This window comes from Poecilia formosa, unplaced genomic scaffold (assembly GCF_000485575.1).
Source record: "Poecilia formosa unplaced genomic scaffold, Poecilia_formosa-5.1.2 Scaffold253, whole genome shotgun sequence".
Taxonomy (NCBI): Eukaryota; Metazoa; Chordata; class Actinopteri; order Cyprinodontiformes; family Poeciliidae; genus Poecilia; species Poecilia formosa.
Window position 1 is genome coordinate 801,242 of NW_006800192.1, and position 9,494 is coordinate 810,735.

The window sequence follows — 9,494 nt, forward strand, 5'->3', positions numbered from 1 at the left end:
CGAGAAAATGGAGAAATACCAGGGCCTCAGAGAGGAACTGGAGAAGGCCTGGAAGGTGAAGACCACAGGTGAAGGCCTCTGGGCATTAAAAATAGGGCAAGGTTTAAGAACCATGGCTAGTTTGGTGGAAAATCTGTAATACACAACAAGAGGACAAGAGGAACCACATGTCCCCTTGACAAATATATTCATATAAAAAAAACAAATAAAAAAAACATCAAAAAACGTAAAAGGAACTGGGGGAAGGCTGCAATGGATCCCATTTGTGCAAAAACCAGGTGTTTCAACATCTCCTTTCCATTAAGGGCAGTCAGTCACCGGGTGGCCAGTATGGAAATAAGATGGTGTACTGTGACACATGTGTTTGCTTCCTATTCATAGAGCCCGGTCTGAAATAGATGTGGTCTCGACTCAGCTGTGTTTATTGGACAGAGTTTGCACTGGTGCAGTTCCCCACGTGTCAGGTTGTCAAGATGAAGGGGGAGCAGAGGAAAGTCAGGGGCAGAGAGGCCAAGTAAAGTGAGAGAAAATAAGTTTGGGCGTCTTTTTCGCACTTTTTACATTTTTAAAAAATCTGCTTAATTGCTGACAACTGAAGAAAATCTTTTTTGTTTTCTTTTTCCCATTTTAAGCAATATAAAAAAACTCCAAAAGAACTTGGCATTGCAGACCTGTGCTTTTATGGATGAGCATATAAAATCCCAGCATAAAATAGAAGTATACTGTACATGCTCACATGTGATAGCAAAATATATGGACTGGGAGTTAAAATCTCATTCTTTAGGCATCTGGCCCTGCATCTATGTGCACATTTTACTGTAGTCAGAAAAGCTGTTTGGCTCAGTCATCGGCCAAGGAACCACATGTGGAGTAGCCCGGGTCCATCTCTCTACAAAAAGTTGGTCATAATGCTGTAGAACAAACCAAAGCTACAGGGTTTATAGAATATTGCCATAACAACAACCGCCTTAAGCAGTCCCATTTTAGCTGTTGATCACCTAGTTTATATCTGTGTCAGGCTTTTGTCTGGCCCGCTGAATGGGTTCCCACTTTTTCTCTTGCTCTCCGCTCCACTACATATCTGTGTCAGCACTCGTGAGTGTGGGGGAAGCCCTGCTGAGGAGGTGAAAGGGTGTCAGCGAAGAAAAGAGGAGGCAAGAAAAGGAGGGTATTTACTGGGTGTTGGGAGGGTCACCCCCACCTGGCAGCAAAGGAATGACTCATTAGAGAGGCTGGGCTCTAATAAAAGATTTGTCTGTCTTCACATCAGCCTCGCTGTCACGGCTCTCTCCTTGTCTGGAATTTTGCAGATTCCACCGTCACTTTCCCTCCGCTGCTTCTCGTGCTCCGTGTCAGATTTTTATCTTGATGGTAAATTTGCAAAATGTTTAACCTGGAGGCTCATAACCTGAAGAGCATAACCGGGCGATGGCTCAGCGTATGCAGTGCAGAACAGCAGTAAAAGACGGATGTACAGAAGAGGGCGGGAGCATTCACACGCCTTCAGTTTTGTCCCGTCTTTTCATGTTACAGCCACAAACCTCGCAACATTTTATGAAGACTTTATGTGCTAGAGCGTCACAGAATAATGCATAGAGAAGAACGAAACTAATACATGTTTTGCAATATTATTCCCCACACACAATTTAAATGCGTGCCGTGCAGTTGTTCTCAGCCCACTTTACTCTGATGCCCCCTAATAAAATCCAGTGAAGCCAATTGCCTTCAGAAACCTACTTGAGGTTTCTTGTCACATAATCAGTAACACACTAAAACAGATTTCACTCCAAACTAAGATGCTACTCCTGTCTTCCAGAGGAGATTTCGGGAACCAACAAAAACGAAAACTTTCCCTCGATGCAGGTATATAAACAATTGCTCTTAATCTCACCGGTGAGCATTGTGGAGCTCTGTGGGGTAGCATTAGTGTTTATTAAAGCACACTCTAGTGTCACATGCCTCCACCCGGATCGAATGTCACAGCTCTGTAATCCGATCTCCTCTCCTCTCCCAGCGGGCTGCAGATGCCGTGCTCTCCGGAGCAGCGTGAAGAGAAGGTCCGGCATCTGGAAAGGAAGTCGAATCAAAACGAATTACCGTGGTTTATTTGCACACCCCTAACACTGTCATTAACATCCCTGAAGGAACACGTGTCCTCACTCCACGATTTATGCTTTTTTTTCAAACTCTTTTTATTGTGTTCAGAGCAGCACAGTTTGAGTCCCGTTCCGGCATTGTTAGGACTTATTTTTTTTCCATCAAAAGGTTAAGTGTCTATTTGTTGATTTTAATTTCTCTTTCTTCCCATAACTTTTACTCCCCGTGGGTCCTCTGCAGCCTTCCTGTGAGGTTTGCTGCCAGTGACACGAGGTTCTTCGATCTGTGTGGCCTGACTCTGTTTTTCCCTAATCCAAACCATCATGCCCATGTGTCTTCTATCACAACTTCCAAAGCATTTAAGAATAAACTCCAGGTAACAGGAACAAATTAATTAATTCCTTTTTCTCCCCCTCTGGAGTGTGAAGCTTGTTGCCTCTTATAATTGTACAGGTTTTTTTTCTGGTCCAAAGTTGGTCTGTGCTCACTATATAAACCTGTTCAAATTGATCTGTGCCTGAGTGCTATTAGCTGCTTTTATTGACCCATCATTCATCATACCTTACAGCCATGGTGGAAACCTCAGACCACAAAATAGCATAATGCCGTCCAATGGATCTGCTGGGAGGTCGTCCTCCTTAATGTCTTGAGTTTTCTCTTCATAAACTTGGGCAACTTTGCTTACAGAGCAACAAAGAAACAAAGGGAACATAAGAATATTATGCTGTTGTTGTTCTTTTGTGTTTCGTGACTTGACATTGTAAACTCGACTGCTTCTTGTAAAAATACTGGGGGATGAAAATAAAAAGCAAAAAAAAAAAAAAAAAAAAAAAAAAACAGTTTATCCTTCCACATGCCAAGCAGAGATGTTGCAAACATGNATTGTAAACTCGACTGCTTCTTGTAAAAATACTGGGGGTGGGGGATAAAAAAAAAAAAAAAAAAAAAAAAAAAGCAGTAACCTTTTATCCTTCCACATGCCAAGCAGAGATGTTGCAAACATGAGACAGCACTCTCACAAATGGCTGCAGTTTAGCTGACCTCAGCCTGGACCTCTGTTTACTGACCAGTGGAAAAAAAAAAAAGGTTCCCATGGATGTGTTGCTCCGGCTTGTGACTGACTAACCAATGTTAACCGAACCAGTCCTGTTGCTACACACAAACCTCCACACCTATTGGCATGTCTGCTGAAAATGTGTTTAAAAAAAAGTTGAAGTACATTAATCTGTTATTGCAGCATCAACACACAAAATTGCAATTAAACAAAAAGTGTAATTTATGTATTATCTTCTGAATCACTACTTGAGGTTTCTTGTAGCATTGAAAAGGTAAATGTGAAGCATTTTTGTGATTTAAAGTATTTATTTTTTTTAATTGATCAGGAAACCAATTACCTGTTAAGTAATTGATCACTTCCTGTTTCTCTGGGGTATAAACAGACAAGACAAAAAAAAAAAAAAATTCTTAGGCACTTTTCAAAATGAGAAAGACAAGAGAACATGCTAGTCAGAGCTACTCTCAGAGCAATAATCATACAATTTGGGAATAAAAAAATAAGGGTGAATGAGGACACAAAATGATGTTGTAACCACAGAGTGAGGAGGAGGATGATAAGGGAACCTTGTGGTTTTCAAACTGCAGTAAAGTGACTTTTTGCACGCAAATCTTTACTAAAAACTGTCAGATGACATAAGAATGTCGGGAAAATATATTTCTGTCCTACCATCACAAACTTAAACACGGAACATTTTATTTCACAGAAATACAATTTCTGTGGGGTGTAACTTTATTTAAGCTATCAACATTTTACCTGTTTTTGATCTTCTTGCAGTCCATCTGTGGCTTAAAATTAAATATTGATAATGTTTTATACTTTGTTGGACCAGTGCCTTATGTAGTAACACTGTAACAAAGTGAGAGAACACAAGTTGAATTTTGTCATACCAGTCTTTATTTCTTATCTACAAACATACTTGATTTTTTTTTTTTTGTAAGATAATAAAGGCCAAGTTAATCCTTATTTATGAGAAGTGCTGACTGCTTTGTATTATTGCAAAAGTTTTACTTTGGTTTGCAGTTACACACAATAATACGATTTTGTGATTGGAGTAAAATCGCCAAACTAAATGTAATATTTTCAGCTCCCTTTCCTGGATCATTGTTTCCTGTCGTTGACATAGCAAAATGTCGGATCCATATTTCAGCATCTCTTACATTAAAGCTGTTGATTTTACTGTGGATTACAATAAAAATTTTACACATGCGTCACAGTAGTGTGTAAAAGATCCTCCTCCTGTACTTTTAGGTTGACACATCTAGCAGAGAAAGTAAACAGAGTTTAATTTACACCAGTCTGCGTGAGGTTTTGCTCCCCAGTGGGGTCCTTGTGGGTTTCCTGGCTGTGCTTCGGATTTGGTTTATGTGTTCCGCCTGCTGCGCGATGCATGAGCAGTGGTAGTCATCCTGTTCATTTTATAGCACTCCCTGGAACTGAAGGCATGTGAACAGATGAGCAACTAAACATTTTAAAGAGTTTTCAAGATGTAAAATGAAAAAGGCAATGACTGAAAGGCAAACAATTTCTCACAATTTGTTAGATGTCAAACAATGAGGGATGTGGACAGGTTTGCAGTTCAGATTGGCATACAAATATAAATAAAAAGCAACCGATGACTCAGAAAATTGAAACAGGGATCTGGAAATTGTTGGAATAGGATTCACAGAACTTCAGTATCTGTAAAGCAACACAGTGCAGATTTACTTCTTTCTTTTTTTTTTAAGTTGTCTTGTTAGGAGTAGCTTAAACATCATCAAAGCCATGAGCTGCCTGAGGACATGAACTCACCACAACAGCTTTTTATTCGCAGCACATTCATGTGGATAGAAACTTTACTATAATATTTATGACTGTTCTGTTAATAAATAATTGAATGCTGTACCTCTCCAGCTGTACCTACTGTAATGCTCTATTATACTAGAGTCTATTGTTGCACAAGGATGATGCATCAAAAGAACCAGATGCTGGAAAGTCATTTCGCTGCACTTGGTTCTAATAAAACTGAGCATGATGCTCATCAAAATTACATACTAATTTTGATTATGTCAGAATCTTTCTAACATCACTAAGAAATTGTGTGGTTTAGTCATTACCAGTCACCAACTTCAAGTTACACCAAAAGACCACATTTTCAAACTTGCTCTTAAAGCTTATTTCACAGTTTTGCACTTTAAACCATGTTCAATCTTGTTAATGTTATTCTAATTTTTATCAGTGATTTACAGTATAATAACGAGCCAAGCTACAATCAAGCTGGCCAGAAACATAACCTGGTCAAATATGCATCTACTATATTTGTAAGGTTCACCATTTAAACCAAAACGTAAAACTTGAATCTTTGAAAATGTTGTGCTGTATCATGTGTAAATTAAAACTTCGGGCTGGATATTTCAAAACATCAGTTACTAACCTGTTAATGTCGACGGTGTCAGACTGTTATTAGAACAATCACTGCTTATCTGTGTGTCAAAATAAAAGCTTTCATAAAACTCATTTTAGTTACAAAAATCAATATTATGACAATATATGTGCGAACACCAGCAGTAATAATTGTTCCATTTCATCATGGCAAAAAAAAAAAAAAAAGATCACCATAGCTAAATATTGCAGGTTTTACTCAATCTAATTCATTGCAATGTGCTTTGTTACATTATCATATTCAGATGCCAACGTATATTATTTAGCTCAGTCCTAATTATAGTAATACACTGTCCATTTTTTTTTATTTTTTTATTTTTATAAAACCAATTAAGTCATTTTATGTATTTTAAAATTTTTGCTTGAATTTTACCACACTGGAACAGTGGTAGTTTTGCTGAAGGTTAATATACCCTCACAATCTCATGTCGGTGTGATGAAGAATCAGCAGCATCACTGGAGGCTGGAAGATGAAAACAACAGTTGAAATGCTAGTCGTATGTTTTTGCGTGTGTAAAGTTACATGACTGTCACAGTTTGTTTATTCAGCTATTCTGGCTTTAATAGGTGAAATCACATTAAAATCAGCCTTGATGTTTCATGTCTTCCTTTGTTCTCTGAGCTCGCTCTTGCCCAATGCCAGACTATATGGTGAATGTTGTAAGAGATTGAGACTGAAGTTTTTAGTATGGTTTCATATGCACGTTGATTGGGGACCCAAACATTTCCTGTGGATAAATAAGCTCCCAGGTTTCTTCCTAAATAGGGAAATGGAGAGGGCCCGTTCTTTTGGGTGCATATCTGTGCCAAGTGGTATGGAACTAATCTCCACTGAGTTATTTCTCATTAAACACAGGCCTCTGGGAGGAACATCAGTGTGTGGACTGTGGACGGGGACAGTGAAGGAACTGTCTGTTCCTGCAGATGGGCTTCGTTTAATGCGAGGCACGAATAACTTTCTGACAGTTTTATTGCAGTCCAAACTACATGGCTAAGTAGAGATGCACAAGCCCTTTGTACAAACGCAACAAAGCTGTACATGGAAGAATTTGTCTGTTTCGTTGTTGCTGATTGACGGACTCACAGGGAACCCATTGGTGGGATACAGTCGAACTCAACAGCAACCCAAGTGTTGATTCATGTGCCAAGCAGAACCATCCCAGACTCCTCAGCAATGCTCGGTGTAATTTTTCCGCTGACTGATTAATGACCAGTGTCCACGTGGACACTGAGCAGTCGCAACAGTTTAGAAGAAAAGGAGCACTGATTAAAGTTGGGGTTAAGTATCACCACAAATCAAGCTCGCTTTTTGTTGTGAAGGTGCGATGAGTAACCCAGAGTTATTACTGTGTTCTTCCACTTCACTGATCCGAGAGTTTGTCTGTTTGAAGATCCCCTAATTCAAACTTCTAGTCGTCTTCCTGTGGTTCAGAGCAATAGAGCTGGCTATACTGTGACCTCCAGGAGGGAGTAGTGTTATTTTAAAACCTTGTGGCATTAGGGTAATGCCTAGTATAAGATGTGTTTAGTCTTGATTTATTAAATATGTGCAGTATCTTTACATTTTTATACTTTTATGCTCCTCAGTTTTATAACCCCGTGTATAATAACGTTGCAAGAGATTTTAGTGATAAAAAGTGAGCCAAAAAAAAAAAAATGCAACCACAAAGATGTGTCAGTTTTATGGCATGTTTTAAAACTACAATGTGACCCCAACTTGCACAGTTAGGGGCCTCAAACTGAAAAGTTGCAGTCAGGCTTCCTTCCTGTTATTTACAAAGACATAAATCGCCAACATCACGCAGTTTGGCCCTGACAGTACCTCTGGAGTTGCAGAATTTATTCCTCGAGGATGCTGCAGCCAGTGATTCGGGGTGACTTCCCCATAAAGACCAGTACTCATCTACTCAAGAGGGAGCCACACAAAGCCCTGAACGCAGAACATATTAAGATCTTAAAATTTGGAGCAAGATGTACCGTTGTACGGTATCAGGTGATACCGTTGTAAAGCTGTGCAATATTGGTATGAAAAATGAATTAAAACAATACTCTCCAACCTCATACAGGTGAGGTGCATCTCATTAGATTAGGATACTGTGAAAAATGGGGTTGAGTAATTTATTCCAAAAAGTTAAACACAGCTTATAGATTCATTGAACACAGCATAATATAGTCTAGGTGTTCTTAGAGTGCAAACAATAATAGAAAGTTTAGTGAAAGGAAAATGTGGGGTAAGAAATTCCTCTGACAACAGGGCTAACAGTCCTCTCATTGGTACAGTTTATATCATTCTATATGTAATGTATCTGTGTAATATAAATGCAGAATAAGTTCAGATGACCTCAGAGGCGCCTTACTGAGATCAGTATGTGGTAGTCTTAATATTTAATGGTGTTTTTGCACAAAGTTTCAATTTCAAACAACTGAACCTATTTTGTTTTTAAGTGAAAGAAAGTATTTTACCCTTCTTTCAGCCACCTGACCAGCAGTGTGAGGCAACAGGTTAGTAAGGGACATTACCCAATAAAAACAAAGGAAGCTAATCGCTTTGGCACTTCATCATCCCCCTTAATTATGACTTTAATGCAAAAGATTAGTATTATGAACATTTTCTTACTGTAATTTTTACTACCAGAAAGTCAAAAAAAGGAAAAAGCTTTAAGTTTAGCCAAAATACTGCACTAAGATTTCTGATGAACATAAATTTGAGACATTTTATTTCTCCTAATTTACTTTTTCTTCATTGACTCCCTGTTAAATTGCGAGTACGATTTAAAAATCTCACATACTCAATCATCAAGCTCAGTCTTATATCAGAAATCTGTTTGTTCCGTATGTTCCCAACACAGCACTTTGCGTTCAGACTGTAGATTTATTTGTGGCCCCGAACGTTTCTAAGAGTAGCACATTTTACCTTATTAGATTAATGGCATGGAGGTGCATGTTCGTTTCAGTCAACAAACTGGACAGGCTTTGACAATTATACAGAGACAAAGATCATCAGTCGTTTCTGCTCAGCAATTGACAATGCAGAAGCCCTCATAACAACAGACTTTTCTGAAAAAATAGGTTACTATTTTAGCATCGTGACTCAGTCTGCACGTTGTCACAGTGCCAGCAGAGGGTTTTTACTGAGTGGAAGGCTTCATGTGTGTTATGAAATCTGTTGCGTGTCACTGGAAATCCTCTCAGAGACATCAAACTTTGAGTTTTTACTTTGTCTGGTTGAGTGTGTAGAAGCATAAAGTGTCTGGCCACAAAACTGGCAGGCGTAGCGAACCCTGGCCCTGTCTTTGTCTCAGTTCATCAGCTGAAGGGATTTAGTCTTCAGCTCACACAGCCAACAGCAATAATGAACAGGAGACTGTTGCTCTGCTGTCCCAAATGTATCCAGTCAACAGTGTGAATTTCTCACTCTAAAGTTTTAGTCGAGAGCAGTTTTTCTCTAAATTATTTATGCTTTGTGTAGAGACTGTATTTGTTGCAGCATTATTTGTTTCTCTGTTGTTGTAGATGATGTTAATTTGGATGTGACAGGGGGGAGAGATGAAAAAGAAGAGCCACTGCAGAGTTTACTAAGGACTGAACAATCTGACCTGCAGCTGCTCTGCATTAAACTGCAATGCACTGCATGCTGCTGTGTCTGCAACAGCAACTGGCAGGTTTTGCTGAGTCAGAGAGTGTTCACACAGCAGTGATGAGTAAGCCACTTTCCTGGTGCTCAACACTGCCACTCCCTGGCGGATCCTGCAGACTGCACAGAGTCAAGGATTGCCAGAGGATCTGCAGAAAAAAATGTCATCATTTGAACCATCTCCTCAGATGTATCTTTACTGCTCAGTACAGTTTCCATAACTGATAGATACATGACTTGTTTCTTAGTCATTGTGGTGGCTAGTGGTCAAAGCTTATTCCGTGATTT

At 39.2% G+C, this 9,494-nt stretch overlaps 1 protein-coding gene across 4 annotated transcripts in view; it reads left to right on the top strand.

The window, feature by feature from the left end:
* Positions 1 to 9,494, top strand: part of fhod3b (formin homology 2 domain containing 3b) — a 91,586-nt gene that overhangs the window by 44,887 nt on the left and 37,205 nt on the right. The window lies entirely within an intron of this gene.